Below are 21,389 nucleotides of genomic sequence, written 5' to 3' on the forward strand. Positions count from 1 at the left end.
TCATGAGACATTCTCCCCTCAATCCTTCCCACTCCCTCAATTCCTGGAATTGTGTTAAACCTCATAATAAAATCTCTACATAAAATGGAAATAGAAGAAAACTACTTAAGTATGATAAACAAGAGTTAAATACTGAGGTAATTCCCACTAAACATCAGAATGATGTGGAAGAAACCTGCTAACACCACTATAACTCAGCATCACTTGGGAGGCTTTAACAAATGCAATGAGAAAATAAGTGCAATTCCTTATGTTCCAAATATGAGTGAAACCATGTGATAATTGTGTTTTCTCTGATTGATTTGTTTCACTTAGCATAATACCCCCATGTGATGAGCACTGGGTGTTATTCTGAACTGATGAATCATTAAACATTATATCAAAAACCAATGATGTACTAAAATTGAATGTAAATTTTTTAAAAAGAAATACAATTAATCAATATTAAAGAAGAGGAGGCAAAGTCACTTATACATACTTAAGAAATGACTAGATGCCCAGAATACATAACAGACTATTAAGAAATTTAGTGACGTAGCCAGATAAAAGAAAATAATAACAAAAACAGACTTTCTTTATATTAGCCACCAGTTAAAGATCCAAACTGAAAAACAAATATTAGTCAATAATAGCAAACCAAACAAAAAATACTTAGGAATATTTTTGTAAGAAAGGCATAGGACTTAAAATCATATAATAGTAATATCTGAACACTCAGTGCTATAGATTGAAAGTTTGTGTTTCCCCAAAATTCATGTATTGAAACCTACCCCCTAATATGATTTGGACGTGGGGACTTTGAGAGGTGATTAGGTCATGGTGGTGGAGCCTTCATGAAGGGGATTAATGCCCTTATGAAAGAGGCCCTAGAGAGCCCCTTTGCCCCTTCCACCAGATAAAGGTTACAAAAGAAGACGACCACTGCTGAACCAAGAAGTGGGCCCTCACCAGACATAGAACTTGCTGCCTCTTTGATCTTGGACTTCCCAGCCTCCAGAACTGTGAAGAATAAATTTCTGTTGTTTATAAGACACCCAGTCTATGGTATTTTTTTTTATAAGCAGCTCAAAAGGACTAAGATGCTTGGGAAAACATTTTATCTCTGAATGAAATAACATAATATTTAAAATGCAATTTTTCCAAATTCACATATATGTTTGGTGCAATTTCGGAACTCATTTGCTGTAATTATGAATATGATTAGTCTTAGAAATGATAAAATTAATTTAAAATTCTTATGAAAATAAATCACTGAGAAAACTACAAATATCTAGAAAAGGAGAAAAAATTAAAGGCAAGCATAAATTAGCATATACTAATGTATTATGTAAACACAATTTCAAGCAACATAAAAAATTTATCAATGGAACAAAACAGTCCAAAAATAGAGACCCAAATACATATATAAACTTAACACTTGCCAAATTTAATCAGGGAAGATGTTGAGATGATTCATTTTTGAGATGAGATGATAATTATTAATGATGATGATGATAACAATAATCAGAAGTGTGTTAATCAGGGTTCCCCCAAAAGGCAAGCCAAGACAAGAACTTGGTTTTAGATTAAGGCTTCTTACTTGGGAGGTAGTCCCTGGGAGAAGTGATGGGGAGGGAAGTTAGGCAGGAAAGGAGGAAAATTTAGCCTCTGTGTGCATGATTGAGGTTGCTGCTTTGCACAATGGGCTCGACTCCTCTGGGACTGCCTAGGAAATGTGTAGAATGCCTCCTAGAATGGTCCTCTGAAGAATGGGAGGAAGATGGGGTATTTACCTATCAGTTTCTATCCCTCCTCGGTGAGGATTGCATCAGGATAGTAACACTCTCTCGCACATGTGGGCTACTCTTAAGTGCAGGAAGGCCATCACAGAGAACATGGGCCTGGAGGTAGGATGTTGTCAGCTGAGGTAAGCCCGAGGTTGCCTGGAACTGTGCAGTGTGGCTAAAATCAGGTTGACCATGGGATGCTGATGTGAGAAACCAGAAGTCCATGGTGTGCTGGGAAACACTGAGCATATCAGTTCAAATGGACTCGATGCCTCAGCCTGGAGAAATCATTGAGTTTCGGAAGGTAGGTGACTTAAGTGATAATGCTGTTTCTTTATTGTCACCTGCTATGATACCTTGATTTTATGTGGTGAGTCTCATTAAGTCACTGGAAAACAACTGACAGCCAATAAAGAGCCCATAATACATGCAATTGATCTATATAATGGGTATTCCAACTCCCAAAGCTAATTTTGCAAGGCAATTCCAGTGTTCTTGGTTTGTTTTTTGGGTTTTGTGTGTGTGTGTGTGTGTGTGTGTGTGTGTTGTTTGTTTGTTTGTTTGTTTGTTTGTTTGTTTGTTTTGTACTGGCTGATAGGAGAAATTTAGGGTAAAATATCTTCCAGATTAATAAAAAATCATTGAGTTCACCATTGGATTCTTGGCTTTCAGCTAGAACATAAGCATTCCTTAATCATCTTAGTGTAAATGAATCATTGTTACAGCCTCAGGTGATTATGTGACTGATGAGCCTGTTCTCTGTTCAACAGCCAAATGTGTGTCTGATTAGAAAAGTTTCAGGATGATTTAAATGCAACATGAAGAAAGGAGAAAACTATTCCCATGAGCTTTTGAAAGATCAGTAATGGCAATCTCTCTGAAGAAAAGATATATTTTAAGAAAATAAAGTTGGCAAAAGAAGCAAGGTCTAGTGAACACCAGAAAATACTAGGATATTAATGTTCTCCAGAAAAATAGTTGTCATTCCTATGGTGGTTAATACAGCAATCGTAATATGATTTATTTTCAACCATGATTGATTTTTTATATCAATTGTATTTCCCAAGGTTTGCTTCTAATTTCTTCACTTGAAAGTTTCTCCTTACTTGTCTCTATGTATTTAAAACTCCCTCTGATTTTATTTCTTTGCTGATTGCTGCTGATTAATAGTAAAATTTTTCTTTTCTGTAACACAGATTGATTTATATGAATCACCTGGCTCCTGTGCCAAATGCAGTAATAAGTTTTGCATGCATGTGTTTCTGTAATTGTATATGTCACATATATTATCATTTTTAAAATATTTTATTTATTTATTTATTTATTTATTTATTTATTTATTTATTTAGAGTGAGCCCAAGCACGGGGAAGGGGCAGAGTGAGAGGGAGAGAGAGAATCCCAAGCAGACTCCATGCTGAGCCTGGAGCCCGACATTGGGCTCAATCCCACAACACTGAGATCATGACCTGAACCAAAATCAAGCCAGTGCCTCAACCAACTGAGCCACCGGGGTGCCCCACATATATTACCATTCTGAGGTAACTTCCTCTCATGACTGTACTTCATGATCTCTGCTGGATGTCCCATAAAATCAACTTCCTGTCTCTATTGCACACCTTCTTGTTTGCACTGCTTTATAGATTACTTGACTTCTGATACATCATAAAACAAATATAATTAGAAATTATCCTTTCCTTTAATTTAAACTAGCCAGACAGTATTATATTCTATAATTCATAAAATTGAAGCTTGTTCATTGAAGGATCTGAAGTGTTAAATAATGCAAATAAAACTGGGTTGCTTCTTGAAGATTCAAGACTCATATTTTTATAGCATAAAACATTAGATTAAAAACAAAATCTTTTCTCATGCAAGGTATCTAAAGTTGTCTGGAAAATAAGCTACCCATATACCCATAACCATTATGCTAAATTAATAAGAGAACATCCAAAGTAGTTGTAATTCATACAACACAGAATAGAAGTTGAATTTCTCAAAGTAGTTGTAAAATAAACTAAAACTATCTTCTGACATAGAAAAATACTGTACTCTGTGCATATAGGTACAAGCTAAGCAGAATGTTTTCCAGAATTTAAAACTTAACAAGACATATACTGTATTTTTGATAGATAATGCATCAACATGTCCAAGCAAATAATGCTTTTCTTAAATAAGACATGATTGAAAACTAAGTCTCTCTCAGGGTGTCTTTAATGTGGTGTCTGTCAGAGGTGTGGTCAATGTTGTGGTTTGACAGGCAGATCCTCCTTAAGAGCTCAGGCACTTCCAGATGCCAGGATATTGACTACTAATAGATCAGTTCCTCTCTGCACATTTCCTTTTGTGAAGGATGTTGTCTCTCCTAAGGTGACACCTATTCCCTGGACATTGCCCGCATCTAGGATGGTCAAGACAGGTATAAAAGGGTCAACCTCCTTGCCTGGACTCAGGACAACTCTAAAGGGTCATCTCAATTCCAAAGGATCCTCTGAGGCCTCTTATATAGCTGAATCAGAATCCTCAGAATCCTCCAAAGAACCCAGAATCCTCTGGTATAGCTCAGCTACTCTCTCTGCCCAATCTTGTGTCCCTCAGCCCTCATGGGTGTTTCTCTCAAGGACACTCACCAATTAACCTCCTCCGGGAAAATTCCTGCCTCAGTCTGTTTCCTGGGCCAGCTGAAGACCCAAAAAATTTCTTCAACATTATTCAGTTAATATTATTCAACACTTTAGCCTTTTTTGTGTGTGTTTCACTCCAGAAAATAGCATTCCGATATATGTTAGATCCTAAATCTAGTCACAGAAGAAGAAAAAGAAAATTGAACCACAAGGAAAATGTAATACACTAAAATCAGCTTTATTGGCATTGTTAATTTTAATCATAAAGTAAAAATTAATCAACACAGATGTAATTGATCAATGTAATATTTATTACACTGATTATAACACTAAGTATAAGATTTTTTATTAACGAAAATCTAAAGTATTTGTTCAATTAGTGGTTCATTTCACTCAAATCTTTCAAGCTTTCATATGCAAAGATGTCAAAAATACTTAATCCATAAGCATCATAGAGGTGAGAATTTAAAATGATATAATCATATCATTTCTTATGAAAAGCATACTTGAATTTACTAGAAAAAAATATTTTTATATAATATAATTATCTTGGTAAGTATTGCCTATAGTTTTGGGCTGTTGAAGTCTCCAGTCGATTGGTAACACATTAACTTTGCCAGAGAGCCTATGTTCATGGAAGATAACAGTAATGTTTCCTGTTTTTATTATAACATAACAACAGATGTGCATTAGATAATTTCTGTGCTCTACAACCTTCCCTACCTCCTTCAGATGTGGAAAGACAAACACTACATTTCTGAAACTTTCTTACAACCATGGACTGATTTTGCATCTTCGACGTGATTGAGTTTCCACCAGTGAGAAGCACTCCCAAGAGATTTAGAAGGCGGAAGGGTGGGACAGGCTATCTTTCTGTGGTCATGCTGGATAGACTGTGGATGTACAGGAGCCAGACTCTGTGTTCCCCTGTCTGTCTCCAGATTCTGGGTGTGGGATGGGTAGGGTGGCTGTGGTCTCCTGGCCTGTAGATCTCAATTGCGGTGGTGTGACCTTGAATGTAAATGTCCAGTTTGCAGCCTCCATTTCTGCTCCTCTAGCTTTTCCATTGATTTTATAAACATCTAATTCCCTGTATCAAACACCATGCACTTGAACTGCCTACATTAGTTTCTTAATCCTTTACCAAAACCTGACTGATGTGTGCCTTCCTACCTAAAAACATTTCAACCTGGTTTTGTTTGCACTGTCACTACTTCTGTTAGAGTATGAACGAGTAAGTGCATATGTAACAGTTTCCTCCCCTTCTTTGTTATGTAAGAGGGGACTTTCTCTATACCAAACCAAGATTTAAATATATATTTTTTTAAAGTTCTGCTTAGGTGAGGGAGCACTATGGCTCTAGAACAAAGATTAGCTTATAAGTGTCTTTCCAAGCCAATGTAACCACACCCCAAATATCCGATTTCATCATCTGAAGTAAGAATCCTGTGATCCTGTGCCTGTAACTCTGTCGTCAAGACTGCTGTGTCCCCTGGAAGAGGCCTTTATGGCTCAGATGGAAACTGACACAGAAGGGCCACAAACTGAACTTTCCACACTGAAGAGTCCTCCTCACTCAGAAAAGGTGAGTTCTCCAAGGCTCTGCAATGAGAAACAAGCCAAATGAGTTCTAGAAAACCTGGCCCCTTAATCCTCCAGAGGTAGAGGAAAGGAGATTGTCAGACTGCCAAAGAGCTCTGTAATTTTGAGAAGAAGAACCCTTGTCTGGGACCAACAGTTACACCTTCTCCTCCGTGTCCCATGCCTGACCCACTAGGCAGAGCATAGGATAGTCTAGCAGACCTATGGCTCAGCAAACAGCTCATCAACCAAGGAATAATTGGTGTCTAACATTTAAATGCAAGACTTGTACTCATGATAATTAAATCAATGATGTTTTTGAAATATTTGTTTAAAATAAAACAAATTAGAACAGATTGTTGAGTATTCCTATAACACTCACTTTCTTCTAGGTGCATTTTCCTAACATTGAATGAGAGAGAAAAACCCAAGTCTGTTTTATCAATAATACAGCCCAGTCTTTGAGAGTATATTATATAGCAGATATCAAATATGATGTGTATCATATGAAAACAGTTTAAAATTGCTAGTCTAGAGCTTACAAGAAATATATTTGAGCCAGAAGATCTGAGTTTGAATCTCCCCAGTTCTGCTATTTAAAGCTATGTGTCCTTGGCTAAGTTACAATTTCTGAGCCCTGGTTTCACCATCTGTAACATGAAGAGAATGCTTAGATAGAATGTAGACTCCAAGAGGGCAAGGGTTATTTCTGATTTGCTCTCAGCTATATCCCCATAATCAAGCATTTAATCCAGCACAAAATAGGTTCTTTATAAATATTTGTTGATATCCACCTAATATGGTTCTCAATATTTATTGGGGATGAAAACATATCCACCAACTATTTAGCTAGTATGGAACGTAGAAAGACTTCAACTGCTAATATAATATTAGAGGCCCCTAGCCTTGAGTCCTCCTTCCTTTCGTCTTGGGTGATCCTTTAAGCCTGAGCAGGTGCTGATGAATTCTTAATCACCCAGTGATGTCACAATTGCCTTGAACCTAGTCATCTTTATCCTCAGTTTATAAATCAATTGACTTACTCCTAATACCAGCTCTTCCTCCCAGGTAATCCGAACTCTGTTTCTTCCTAGATTGGTGCCCATTTGACTTGGTAAATGTCTTTGAGCTCAGACCATTCCCAGGGCATGGGGTTGGCAAGAATATTCCCTCCCTGCAGTTGACCAGAGCCCATACTGAGGTTTAGGGCAGCACAGATGGCAGTAGCGTGATGGGGGCTGCTCTCTTGACTTTACAAAGGCAAGTGAGACTACACAGTAAGGAATTCTGGGACTGATCTCAATCCAAGAATCCAAGGCCTGGATGTCTCTGTCCCGGTCTCCTCAGCCTAGTGCTGACTTTAGGCAGCAAAAGAGAAGATGAACATCAGTCCCTGCTGTCAAAAGTTAGTTGTCTTTCAAGAATCCCAGAGAAGGCTGCAGCCTCCAGGTCCCCTTCCCAGGCAGGCATGAGGACTTAGTCTCACCCTGAGACCTGTGATCCTATGGTAAAGCATGGCATGCCTGCTGACTATTCCTTTCGAAGAAGAGTATGTGTTCTCTGCAGTATGGAGATATCCAAGGCTGATATCCAAGGCTGATATCCAACAATTAGAGCTGCTCTTGTGATTTCTCATCTCCTTGGTGGTTGCTTCTTGTTCCAGATTTGTTGTAACATTCTATCAGCCTCTTAGTCCGTCCATAGAGGAGTATTAATTGCTCAGATATCATTGTTTTCTCAAAGGGACAGGAAAGCCCATGGGCTGGGGAGGGGATGCAGGTGAGAGCTCCTTCTAAATAGACATCTATTGTTAAAGAGCCTTGCTGGTCCTTGTCACTCGAGGCTGCTTTATATCCCCAGGGGTCAGTGGGAATGTGGCTGAACTCTCCTTCTGCAAATACTCCCATCTTTAAATCTTGCTGCTGCAGGTGGGTGTAATTCTGGAAACTTTATAACTGTTCTTTATCAGGAAGTCACAGAGTAAGAGCAGAGCTGGAAAGAGATGATGATACAATAAAGAAGCTGCAAAAGAAGTTCTCTCCGGCTTGTATTTCAAAAAAAACTTTGCCTGTCTTTTGTCGTTTAATCTCTGTGATTAAAATAATAAAATGTAATATAGAATCAGAGGCACAGGATTTTAAGCAGGGTTTTTTTCTAAGCTCCTTGCAGAATTGACTAAATCAATTTACAGTATTTTTTGCTTAACATTTCCAAAACTCTTTTATAATCTCTCTCATTGGCCTTGCTCTGTTATTATTTCATATTGCACTTTAATTGTTGATAAAGTCCATCATCATGGCTTTGTGTTTTATTTGGTAGAACACCAGACTCACAGATGATTAGCAATAGTTTATGAAGTAAATTTCCTGAGAAGTTCAAGGGTCTTATACTGTGGGAAACTGAATGTCTAAAAGTAGTGTCTTTGATATTCTGTCAGTATAAATGGTATGGTCACAACTGCCCTCTCATCCAAAGATAGGAAAAGTAGCCAACGCCAGTATAAGACGATTAACATTGCTCATTGACCACTACTGATTTCATAATCGAAATGAATTTACAAAGTCCTTTTCTGGAAGATCGCAGTTTTGTCAAATAAGTGAGTTTTTAAAAATACATATATCTAACTAGTTTTATTTTAATCATCATATTTTTGTTAACAATTAAAATAGGCAAACAATGAAGTCTTAAAGAGAAAAACAACAAATCCATATACTGTCAACTCCATGGTAACGCACTTTCCTACACCACCTACAAATAAGTCAATGAACTATAATAACCCACTACATTTTTACATGTTAATTAGAGTTGGCAGGGAGAGAGGTGAGGAGAGCAGTGTCATTAGCCCAGAGAAAAGCAGACTGAAGGCCATACATGTGAAAAGCATTCAGCAACTAGATTTTATTTGTTTCATTCTAATCGGGGTGGTTTTTTGAAAGCAATAAAATATGCCACCCATCCACTTTTAAGGAAGGCAATTCAAACATCCCATTCAATAAATAAAACAATAAAAAATATTTTAACTTTAAGATATAGTTAAGAGAGCTGAAGAAGAGAAAGAAGAAATAGACATGCAAAGAGACCACACACAGTCACATAGTGAGAGATAAAGAAAGGGGCCTTAGGAAGGGAGAGACACAGCCTTTAACACAGAAACAAGCAGGACAGATTTTCACAGAGAAGTACCTTCATCCTGTGGTCTGTGAGTTTTTGTTCCTTGAAACCCATGATGCTAGTGAATGCTTTCCACAAAAGGAGCAAACAACTTGTCACTAGAAGCTGCTTGACTGTAGGCTGAGATTAAGTCAAGAACCAGATGGGGTCCATGAACCAGCCCTCACACTTCTTAATTTTCTTTTTTTTTTAAGATTTTATTTTATTATTTATTCGACAGAGATAGAGACAGCCAGCGAGAGAGGGAACACAAGCAGGGGGAGTGGGAGAGGAAGAAGCAGGCTCATAGCGGAGGAGCCCGATGTGGGGCTCGATCCCACAACGCCGGGATCACACCCTGAGCCAAAGGCAGACGCCCAACTGCTGTGCCACCCAGGCGCCCCAACACTTCTTAATTTTCTTGGCCAACTTAATAAATTCTATCTACTTATACCAAATTTTACTAGAAAGTGTGCCAAACAATGGAGGTTTCTTAAAAAATTAAAAATAGAAATACCATACAATCCAGTCTTTACACTGTTGGTATTTACAAAAAAACAAAACAAAAAAAAAACAAAAAAGACAAAATCCAAAAATACTAATTTGAAAAGATACATGCCACCTTATGTTTATTGCAGCATTATTTACAATAGCCAAGGCATGGAAACAACCTGAGTGTCTGTCCATTGATAGATGAATGGCTAAAGAAGATGTGGTATACACACACAATGGAATATTACTCAGCCATAAAAAAGAATGAATTCTTGCTATTTGTGACGACATGGATGGATCTAGAGGGTATTGTGCTAAGTGAAATAAGTCATACAGAGAAAGAAAATTTCATATGATTTCACTTCCTTGACAGAGGGGAGGTGGGTGGGGGATGGATGAAATGGGTGATGGGGATTAAGAGGTACAAAATATTAGTTATAAAATAAGTCACAGAGATGAAAAGTACAGCATAAGGAATATAGTCAGTAATATTGCACTTACTATGGTGAGCAATGCATAAGGTTTAGAACTGTTGAATCACTGTGTTGTACACCTGAAACTAATATAGCATCATATACCAGCTATACTTCCATAAGATGATGAATTAATTACATACAAAGGGAAAAAAGAAAAAGAAACAATAGTAATTCATTCTAATTCTCTCACTTTAAAATGCCAAATAGAAGGCTAAAGCTAATACTTTTAATTGACAAAAAAATAAACCAAAAACAAACCCCAAAAAACAGTGTCATGAACATTAAGAACTGGTATGACTTTTTCAGGAAGAAATGGAAGAGGGGTGTTTACCAGTTTTACACATATCTTTTTTTTAAAAGACCTCATTGAGAATCTAGGCCCTGAGAAAAATATGTCAGGGAGAAAAAGATAAGCAGTGAAAGAGCAAGCCAATAGCAGCAGCAACCCTGCGTGAACTTGGACCTGAAAGACAGAGAGAGCAGCAAGATGCCAAAAGGGATGATGGCTAGAACCTAAGCAAATGAGGAGAGCGGCCACTGCTGCCCCCAGTGTTCTCACCCCCGGGCTGGACCCAACACTTCAAAGCATCATTTAAAAGATGTATTTAAAGATAAACTTATGGGAAACTTAAGCCACACAGAGATTTTTTTTTTTGAACAGATTTATTGAGGCACAGTTGACATATATAAAGGGCACATATTTAGCATGGAGAATTTGAGCCACCCCTGCAAGATAATGAATATATTCATCACCCTGAAATTTTCTTTGCACCACTTTGTAATCCCTACCTATTATAGCTCCTCACCCACTTTCTCCAAGCAACTTCTCATCTGCTTTCTGTCAGAATACATTAGCTAGGATTTTTAGAACTTTATAAAAATGGCATCGTATAGGATGTATTCTTTTTTCTTACTTCTTCCATTTGGTATAATTATTCTGAGATTTATTCATGTTGTAGAATTTACAAATATTTCATCCATTTTTACTACTGAGTAGTATTCCATTGGATGGACGTACCATACTTAATTTATACATTCACTTTTTGATGGAAATTTGAAATTGTTTCCACTTTTAAGCTATTATAAATAAAGCTCCCATCAACATTTATGTACAGGTCTTTATATGGACGTATGCTTTCATTTCTTTTAGGAAAGTATCTAATGGAAGTGCTAGGTCATGTGGCATGTATACGTTAAACTTTTTAAGAAATGGACTTTTTTCCAAAGTGGTTGCCCCATTTTACATCCCCACCAGTATTGTATACAGCTCTACTTCCTTGCTAACACTTGGTATGGTCAGCTTTTTAAATTTTTAGTTATTCTAATAGGTGTGTAGTGAAGTGTTATTTCACTGTAGGTTGTTTTAGGGTGTTTTTGGTTTTTGGTTTTGGTTTTTTTTTTTTTGAGAAGGAGCATAACAATATTGCTTTATTTGAAAGAATGGTACAAATGAAAGAACTTAAGTTGATGTTTTGGTACGACTTATGGAGAAGGTAAAGATAAACCCAAACGCATGCACAGTCTTGGTGACAAAAGAAGTCACCCCCATGGCTATGGCGAAACCAACCTAAGGCTTAGCTATCAGTGTCACTGTCTCCCAGGGTGTGCTTGTCAAAGATAGGCTCTGCAATGCCAGGATCCAGGACCCCCATCTTACACAAGTTGGTTACAGTGGTCATCTAATTCTTCAATGGATTTTACCTGCTCATTCAGGTAATAAGTCCCAATGTAACCACACAAATAGAGGTCCATTTTTTTCACTGGCCTTTTTGTGCAGTTCTAGCAGTGACCAACTCACACTTTTATTTTTATCAAATGTGACATACACTCCATTGCATTCAACTCACTCCACAGTGGGCACAATCTGGTTTCTTGATATCCTGATGGAAGATGTAGTCACTTTCTTGGTTCAACGTCTTCATCAATTTTCTGCATGCTCCCTCTTCTCATGAAATCAGTGAAGAAAACATTCGCTTCTTCAAAATCACATCATCCCAGTCAAAGTAGCAAAACGTGGACAGGTAGATGTAGGAGATGTAGAGTTCTGGGTCAATTTGGTGATTGATGGTGACCTCTGAGTCCTGGTGGTAGTTCAGGTGCACCTGCAAGGGGGGTTGGTCATCACAGCAGGCAGCAGGGGTCTGGAGACTGTCCAAAGGATCTGTGAGGAAGTGTTGGAGAGCTGGCTCTGAGTAGTTGGCTACCTGGGGTAGAGCTGGGAATGCAGGGAGAAAGACACCATGAACAAGATTAGATGATAAAAATAGACTAGGGGTAAAAAGAAAAGAAAGAAAAGAAAAAGAAAGAGAAAGAGAGACAGGAAGGAGGGAGGAAGAAAAGGGAGAAGGAAGCTACAACAAATACAAAAATATTTTTTAAAATCTACAAATGAATTAAATTAATAAAATTATCCAATAGAAAAATAAGTAAAGGATTTACTACAGTTGAGGGAAATGTAACTTCAAGTGTCATAATAAAGAAAATTTAAAAGATGCTCAACTGACTGCACCATCCCACTCCTGGTTTCAGCTGGGATCATGATCTCGGGGTCATGATCTTGGGGTCATGGGATGGAGTCCAGACTCGGGCTCTGCACTCAGCTCAGAGTCTCCTTGGGGTCTTTCTTTCCCTCTCTCTCTCTCTCTCTCACTTTGCCCCTCCCACATCCCAACCCCTCGCTCGCTCTCTCTTAAAATAAACAAATAAATCTTTTTAAAAAATGATAGATAATATCCAGTGAGATTGCAAGGATAGGAAGTTAGTACCTTTGTGTATTGGTTTAGGAAGTATTTTAAGAGAAGAATCTGCAAGTGTCATTAAAATACAAACTATATATAACCTTTGACCCAATAACCCCACATTTGGGATTTTTCCTATAGGGGAGAAAAGATTATTGTACAAGAGCATTGTTTATAGGGGGAAAGTCTTGGTAATAATTTGGATGTTCCTCAATTGCTAATTAAATAAATTAAATAATTAATTATAGAAAATCAATAAAATGGAATATTTGCACTATTAAAAAATGACTTATTAGGGAGAGCTGTCCATAATATGTAAAATGAGAAAAGACAAATTATAGATTAACGAGTAAATATGATATCATTTAAAAACTTGCTTATATATATTTGTGTAAAAACAGAGCTATATACTAGAGATTTCTTACAAAACTCTTCCCTAAAATTCTGCTTATGATAGCTCATTCTAGCCACTGTATCCTGGTTTCTAGATCTTTTCCAGTGCATCACCAAGGGTTTCTTGCCTTTCCAATGTAAACAAATCTACAGCCTCCTGGGAGACCTGGCGTCTCCCAGTTCCCTCTTTCACTCAGCACAACAGGCTCAGGAGTTCATCAGGATGACAGAGGCTGAAGATACATTATATATATATTTATACATTATATATATATATATATATATATATATATATATATATATATATACACACACACACACACACATATATATATATAGTGATACTTTTTCTCTGTCACAAAGGGAAATTCCAAAAATGCAGTGGGAAGCTTATAAGATGAGCCAACTGTTTTTGGGTGGCCATTTTTATTTAAATGACAATCTTACATAAATTAAGCATCCATGGGTAGGGAATGGTCTTATAAAGAATTTTCTTACAAGTAATTATGGATAATTTTAAGGTCATGAGCTTCCCAACACTGCGTTCACAAGAAGACTGGAAGACCTTCTCCATGGATGCTGGGGAGCAAATTTCCACATTAGGTGAGAGGCAAATGTCACTGATTTCAAAGGTAGCATTCAACTCCAAAAATTTATGGTTTTCGAACCCTTTGTCATAGTATAAATAACTACATTAAGTGAGTCGTTTTCAAACTCTATTCCACAGGGTTCTAATATCCCCAAGTATAGAAAGAGATGGCATTATTTTGCTGTCTGCCTCGGCTATTGCCTAGCAGTGTGTTCCCAGGGCCTGGGTGAGCAAAATTCATTAGGAGATTCCTTCTAGTTCAGAACTTAAAGTCATTCCATTCTCCACTGCTTTACACTCTCACTTATATAAACACATACTGGTGTTTTTGGTGATTCAAGCAACATTTCATACTTGAATGGCTTACTCTTCTGTGGGAATTTTTCCTCCGCTCACATGGATGGCCACATGAACCATTTCAGAATTCTGCAAGATGTAGCAATAAAAATGACTTTGGCCCACATGTTTGACTGGAGAGCTGATATCTACCCCAGATCAAATAGTTTTTACTCTATAAATAAAGGATTTGACCTGTTCATTTTAGCTCGCTTGTCTAAACATAGCAGTTCAGCTGAGAAGTGATCCAGATTTCAAGTGTCTGGGCCTTACATATATAACACACATGCACACATTTACACACATATGCAGACTTGTGTGGGTACACATACTGGCATTCTTCCCCCTTTGACCAGTTTTGGAGCATTTGCCCTAATTCTCCAGGGAATCCACTCAGTAAATCATCAGTACAGAGAGAAAGAACAATCCCAGGATTTTTTCCAGAGCACATCTGGCTTAGTAGGCACTAGAATGAAAAATAGGGCAAATACCAATCTTAAAGTGCATTGGCTGTTTAGTTTCCAGCCAAGAAAGCAACAAAGATGGAAAAGGGGGAGTACCTGTGGTCTGTGATTACTGGGGTGGCAGGCTTCCAGAGACACCAGGCCTTGACTTTGTTTTATCAGGATTCTTCCTTAGTTGCTATTAAGAAGTATTTTCAACAATCTCATTTTTATTAGCCGTTTGTGCCCATTATAGTTTTCTAGTTGCTAGTTTGTTATGGCTTTAACATAAATAAGGTTCTAAAAATGTCTCAAATGAGAAGTTGCAGGGCTGGGTATGCTATTTAGACCATATAAAAGGCCTGCGTAAAGGACTTCCCTTGTAATGGGACTCTTTTATATTTAATAGAACTGTCATATAAACATATACTAGCATTTAAAATGCAGTTTCTGGGCCATAAAATAAACACCATTTCTAATATTGCTGTTGGCTTTCACATGCATAGAGCTCAGTTCATTAAGTGCCCTTTACTCCATTTATGTGAAATATGTTTTTAACCACCAGAGAAGTATGTAAAGTACATTATCCCTTGAAATGCAGTCATTATCAAGGAAAGACTAGTGAAAATCAGATAGACCAAATATTTTCCATAGATTTAAGCAAATTATAGTTAATTTTAACACCTTTACAATACCACAAACCTGGTTAGCTTCCAATAAATTATTACTGATGATTATGATAATAGCATTCATAACTTGAAATATAAATGTGGACATACATCACAAAAAATTATTAATTTATTTACAAATACATTTATAATTCAATGTTCACCTGAAAGTTATATTATAGCAATAATTCATTTATTTTATCAATTAAAATAAGGTAGATTTAAATAAAGTAGTTCTTCATTGCCTATCTTTACAAACATAAGTAAAACTTCAATGTGAAGTTCTCCTATGAAATATGTTGATATTAGCAATAACCTGACTTATAGTTTTTTAATAAATGAGTTAACACGTTCAAAGTTCCTAGAACATTCCCAAGCACATAATAAGTACTCAATAAAGCTAGTACTAATAATATTGTTTTTTAGACCTTCGTTTTAGAGTAACCAGAAGTGAATATTTTGTTACATATGTTCAAAACTTTTTGTGAGACTTGATAGAAATCATGAGTGTGAATTTTGTGGTAAGTAGAAAGTGCTATGTTGTATGTCAATATATAGCATCAATCAATCTAGGTACATACATTTATTAAAAATATTTTCTTGAGCTTAATTTTTATGAACATTAAGGAGTTTGATAGAGTTGAAGAAGAATAAGATGTGATCACAGCCCCTAAAATGTTATGTGAACATAAAAAAGTTATTAATAATATTAACACAAAAATACTAAAATTAATTTTAAAAAGAAAACATTGACAATGGCATTACCAAGCAGTTGGGAAATTTTGGCATTTTCAATACATGGTGTTAGAACATTTGGTTATCCCTACAAAATACAACCCAGAAAAAGTAAATTCCTGGTAAATTAAAGACCTCAAAATGAAAATTAAAACTGCAAAACTTTTGGGAGAAAATCTAGGAAGATATCTTTATGACATCAGGAAACAGAAGAATTTATTAAACCAGACACAAAACCCACAAACTAGAAAGGAAAAAATGTTTGAAATTTATCTATTAACATTTAAAATTTCTGTGTGACAAAAGATAACATAAAAAAATTAAAACAAGTCACAGACTAGAGGAAGATATTTGCAGACATATTAAAGTCTCCTTTCCCCAAAATGGTATCTGGAATTCTTCATGCCTTAACAACCAAAAGACAACCCAATAAAAAGTGGGCAAAGGATTCACAGAGAAGAAAACACAATCATCAGTAAATATATAAAAGCATCCTCAACTTCATTACAATAAATGGATATGCAAATTAAAATGAGAATCAGAGGGTGTGTGCTTCTGGCTACAGTTGACTAACTTTGCATGAGACTATATCTTTTAACATGAAACAAAACAAATCTAGAAAAATTTAAAAATCTGTTTTAAGACTTCAAAGAGTAATCAAAATAGGACTTGAGGAGACAATTCCAAAGTAAAAGGAAGAACAAAGAGGTAAGTTCAACATTCACTGTTGCCTGCCTTGTAAAATATTTGCCAATTTGCTATTTTCAACCAAGATGGTAAAAGCCAAACAAAAACTGGTAACTATGAGATGAAGAAACTTTTCAAAATTTTCAACAGTCACAAGGGCTGGAGAGACAAAAAGGCCTCATCATAGGAGAAGATCCTGGTAAAATGCTCTGGGCATTCAGACGACACCCCAAAAAAACTATACCTTTAGACTAAGGAGGTTGCAAATAAACTACCTCTCACTATTACTGAAAAACATCTGGAATTAGTTTAACCAAAGGTAAGTTAAGATGACCTACATCTATTCTAATATCTGTTTATTAGAAGCAAAAGTTTGTCCTTTCTGCAGGAAATTAACATTATCATGAGCCTTAAATTCTCTTTAAACCTTTCACATACAGTGCCTGATATCCAGTGAAAATGACTGGTTATACCAGAAACATAATCAAATTATTTAAAACAAAGAGGAAAAAAAGATGAGAAAACAGATCAATAGGAAATTCAAGTATTAGAGCTCTCAAAGCAGATTTTAAAGCAATTGTGATTAATATGTTCCAGAAAAATACATGACAAGACAGAGACTTTCAGCAGAGAATTGGAATCCATAGAAAAGAATTAAGTAAAAATTCCAGTTAAAAGATACATGATAACCAAAATTAAAAGCTCAATGAACTGATTTAGCAGAATATTGGACACTGCTAAACAGAGATTCAGTGAACTGAAAGATTGGTTGATAGAAAAGAGCTTGAATGAAGTACAGGAAGAAAAAAAAGGAAGGTGAGTACAGAATGTATTTTAAGAAGTATATTGGACATGATGAAAATGTCTAGCATGTATAAAGGAGATTAATGTGTGTAATAATTGTAATATGTATAAGAGGAGAAAAGAGATAAAATGGGACAGAAACAACATTTGAAGAAACATGACTATGAATTTTCATAAATTTATAGAAAATATCAAACCACATGGGGCACCTGGGTGGCTCAGTTGGTTAAGCACCTGTCTTTGGCTCAGGTCATGATCCCAGGGGCCAGGGATCAAGCCCCGCTTCAGGCTCCTTGCTCAGTGGGAAGCCTGCTTCTCCCTCTCCCTCTGCCTGCTACTCCCCCTGCTTGTGTTCTCTCTGTTGAATAAATAAATCAAATCTTAAAAAAAGAAAGAAAGAAAAGAAAGGAAAATATCAAACCACAGACTCAAAAAGTTTTATGAACCACAAAGAGAGAGATAAATACAAAGAAAGGCCACAAAGATCTACAGCACAATAAAACTACTGACACAACAAAGATTCGGAGATACAAATACAGATACAAAGAAAATAACAAATGCATCCAGAAAGAAAATATGTTACCTTCAAAAAAGCAAGGAAAATACTAATAACTAACCCCTCAACACAAACATTAGAAACCAGAAGAAAATGACATGGCATTATTTTTTTTACATGCCGAAAGAAAATACCTAACAGTCTAGAATTTTACACACAGCAACAATATTCATCAAAATTTAACATAAAACAAACATTTTCAGGTATATAAAAACAGAGTTGGTCACCTGCAGATTCACTAATTAAAAGATTATTAAGTTCTTGGCAGAAAAAAGTTAGCTTGCATAGAAATTCAGAAAAAAATAAAGAATACAAAAAAGGATAAATATATAAATACACTTGAATGAATGCCTAAAAAATTGCCTAATACATTGTGTGGCTTAAAATAATTGAAAAAGTTGGGGGACCTGTGTGGCTCAGTTGTTTGTGAGTCTGACTCTTGATTTTGGATCAGGTCATGATCTCAGGGTCCTGGGATCAGCTCTGTGTCAGGCTCCATGCTCAGTAGAGAGTCTGCTTGAGGATTCTCTTCCTCTCCCTCTGCCCCTCCCTCCACTCGTGTGCGCTCTCTCTATCAAATAAATAAATAAATAAATCTTTAAAAAATATATTAAAATATTTGAAGAAGTAGAATACAAAATAACAATAGGTAAGAAAGGAGTATATATATTGTTAGGAAGTAGTAAAAGTAATAGTTTATGTAGAAATGTAACAAATCACAGATTCATGTTTTAACCTTTAGGATAGCCAGTGAAAGATTAGTAAAATAATGAATTACAAAGTAATAGAAGGTTAAGTATAGAATAATAAAAAAAAACTTGATTAATCTAAAAGAAGACAAGTAAGGGCAAAAGAAGAGCAATAGAAACCAAATAGTAAGATAACAGATTTAAACCCAAATATATTACCTATTTGATTACATTTAAACAGTCTGAATACCATGATTAAGATAAAGTTTGTCAACTTGAATTTTTTTAAGTCAGCCATTTGTAATATACAAAATGTGCATCTTTAATGCATGTTGTAGAAATGTTGAAAACAAACTTAAGAATAAGACATATATGCAAATATTAACCAAAAGAAAGTTGATGTAACTGTATTAATATCAGGAAAAAAGTAGGCTTTACTGCAAGAATCACATTAGAGATAGGGAGGAATATTTTTAAATGGTGAAAGTTCTAATCTCCTAAGCATACATAACAATATCTAAAGTCTCAAAGTCTCTAAACCAATAAATGATGGACTCTTAAGAAGAAATGGACAGATCCAGAATCATTGGGAAATATTATTATGAAAATTCATAGGGATATGGACTATTTCAGCAACATAACCAGTTTGGCTGAATTGAAATAATATACAAGCTGTAACAGAATACACATTCTTTTTAGGTGGACTTGAAATACACAAACTCTAATATATATAAGTATACTTGAAACCTTTGTGAAAAATGGCCATACACTAGCTCAAAAAGCAAGCGTTGAATCTCATTAGTAACTAGGAAAATACAAATTAAAGTCACTGTGAGGGGTGCCTGGGTGGCTCAGTTGGTCGATTGTTGGCCTCTTGATTTCAGCTCAGGTCATGATCTCAGGGCCTTGGAGTGGAGCTCAGCCAGGGGCCCCACACACAAGTGTGAGTCTGCCCATCCCTCCCTCTGCTGGCACTCTCTCTCTCTCTCTCTCTCTGCTCTCACTTTCTCAAATATAAATAAATCTTTAAAATCACTGAAATTCCATTATTATACATCAGAATAACCAAAATGAAAAATACAGAAAATATCTCTTGCTGAAAAGAATGTGGAACCACTGGAATATACTGCTATTGAAAGTGTAGGTTGGTATGACTACTTCAGAAAAGTTTTTGGCCGAATCTCCTATAATGGAACATATGTATATACCATGATGCAGCAATTCCATTCCTAGGTCAATACCCAACAGAAATGAAAATACATGTTTTCCAGAATATACACAAGAATCTTCAGAGCCAAACACTGGAAATGACTCAAATGTTTATCACATTAAATGGATAAATAATTTGCCGTAGATGCACATAATAGAATTTTGCAGAGCAACAAGATTGGCTAACTACCCCCATGTTCAACAATATAGTAAATCTCAAGACATATGTTGAGTGAACAGATCTAACACAAAAGATTCTGAATCTGATATTGATTTTAATACAAATCATTCTAGGTAAAACTTATCTATTGTATTCATTTTTTAGGGTTGTCATAACAAAGCACCATACACTGGGTGGCTTAAACAACGGATGGTTATTTTCTCACAGTTCTGAAGGCTAAGAGTCTAAGACCAAGGGGTCAACAGGATTACTTCCTCCTGAGGCCTCTCTTCTTGGTTTATAGATGGTCTGTGTCTTCACATGGTCTTCCTTCTATACGTGTCTGTGTCCCAATCTCCTTTTATAAGAATACCACTTGTGTTGAGTTAGGGCCTACCCATATGACCTCGCTTTAACTTAATTACATCTTTAAAGACCCCATATTCAAATACAGCCATATTCTCAGGTACTATGGGTTGGGACTTCAATTCAGCCCATAACCATATATATAGTTAAAATTCAGAACAATGCTTACCTTTAGGGACGATGGTGGTGATAATGACTGGGAAGAGGCATGAGGAGCTCGGGTGTTCTGGCTTTTGATAACACACTTAGCAGTATCACCTAGTAAATATTATCACTTAGTAAATACTCATTAACTTATATACTGATGATTTGTGCACTTTGATAAATGTTTGTTCTTCATTTTTAAAAAGCTTAGTAAGAAAATATAAATTAATAAAAATAAATTTACACCCATCAGATGGCCAAAATATAAAAAATGCAATGCAGTGTGAAGATTTGGGCACTGCTGGGAAGTTTAGAGTGAACCACCTTAGAAAGCAATGTCTCAATTGCTGTAATGATAAAAAAAAAATAATTGATACTCATTAAGCACTGTTCCAGGAGTTGTTATTTAATATGACAATGTTACAAGTTATATTTTCTTAAGGTGTGAATGGGCTTCTATACAAAAGAGGCTAATAGAAATCCAATAGTTAAATAAGAAAGAAATCTACTTATTTTCCCTATAACAGTCCAGCAGTAGATGGCTAACAAGGCAGCTCCGCCAGGTTCGATATGGAGATTCCATCTCTAGGAATAGGTTGCTCATCTCTCACCATTACCCAGAGAGCAGGAAGCGGCAAAGGGCAGACAAATACACACAGGGATGTATCTCACTTCCGTTCCTATCCCGTTAACCATCATGTAGCCGTGCGGCTACATCCAGCTGGGAGGATGTTGAGAAATGTAACCTGTATCTGGATGGCCATGAACGCACCTGAAACTCTTGG

The 21,389-nt window shown here is 36.2% G+C and overlaps 1 long non-coding RNA gene across 1 annotated transcript in view; it reads right to left on the minus strand.

Annotated features, from left to right (window-relative positions):
• Positions 1–10,763: 10,763 nt before the first annotated feature.
• LOC123797625 (uncharacterized) overlaps positions 10,764–21,389 on the minus strand; it is a 28,602-nt gene continuing 17,976 nt past the window's right edge. Inside the window, exons 2-3 of the long non-coding RNA XR_015726012.1 lie at positions 20,630–20,718; positions 10,764–12,302 (exon numbers count right to left, since the gene is read on the minus strand). This is a non-coding gene — a long non-coding RNA (uncharacterized LOC123797625). The remainder of the gene's footprint in view (positions 12,303–20,629; positions 20,719–21,389) is intronic.

Source organism: Ursus americanus, chromosome 11 (assembly GCF_024610735.1).
Source record: "Ursus americanus isolate L20-20 chromosome 11, mUrsAme1.1.p, whole genome shotgun sequence".
NCBI lineage: Eukaryota > Metazoa > Chordata > Mammalia > Carnivora > Ursidae > Ursus > Ursus americanus.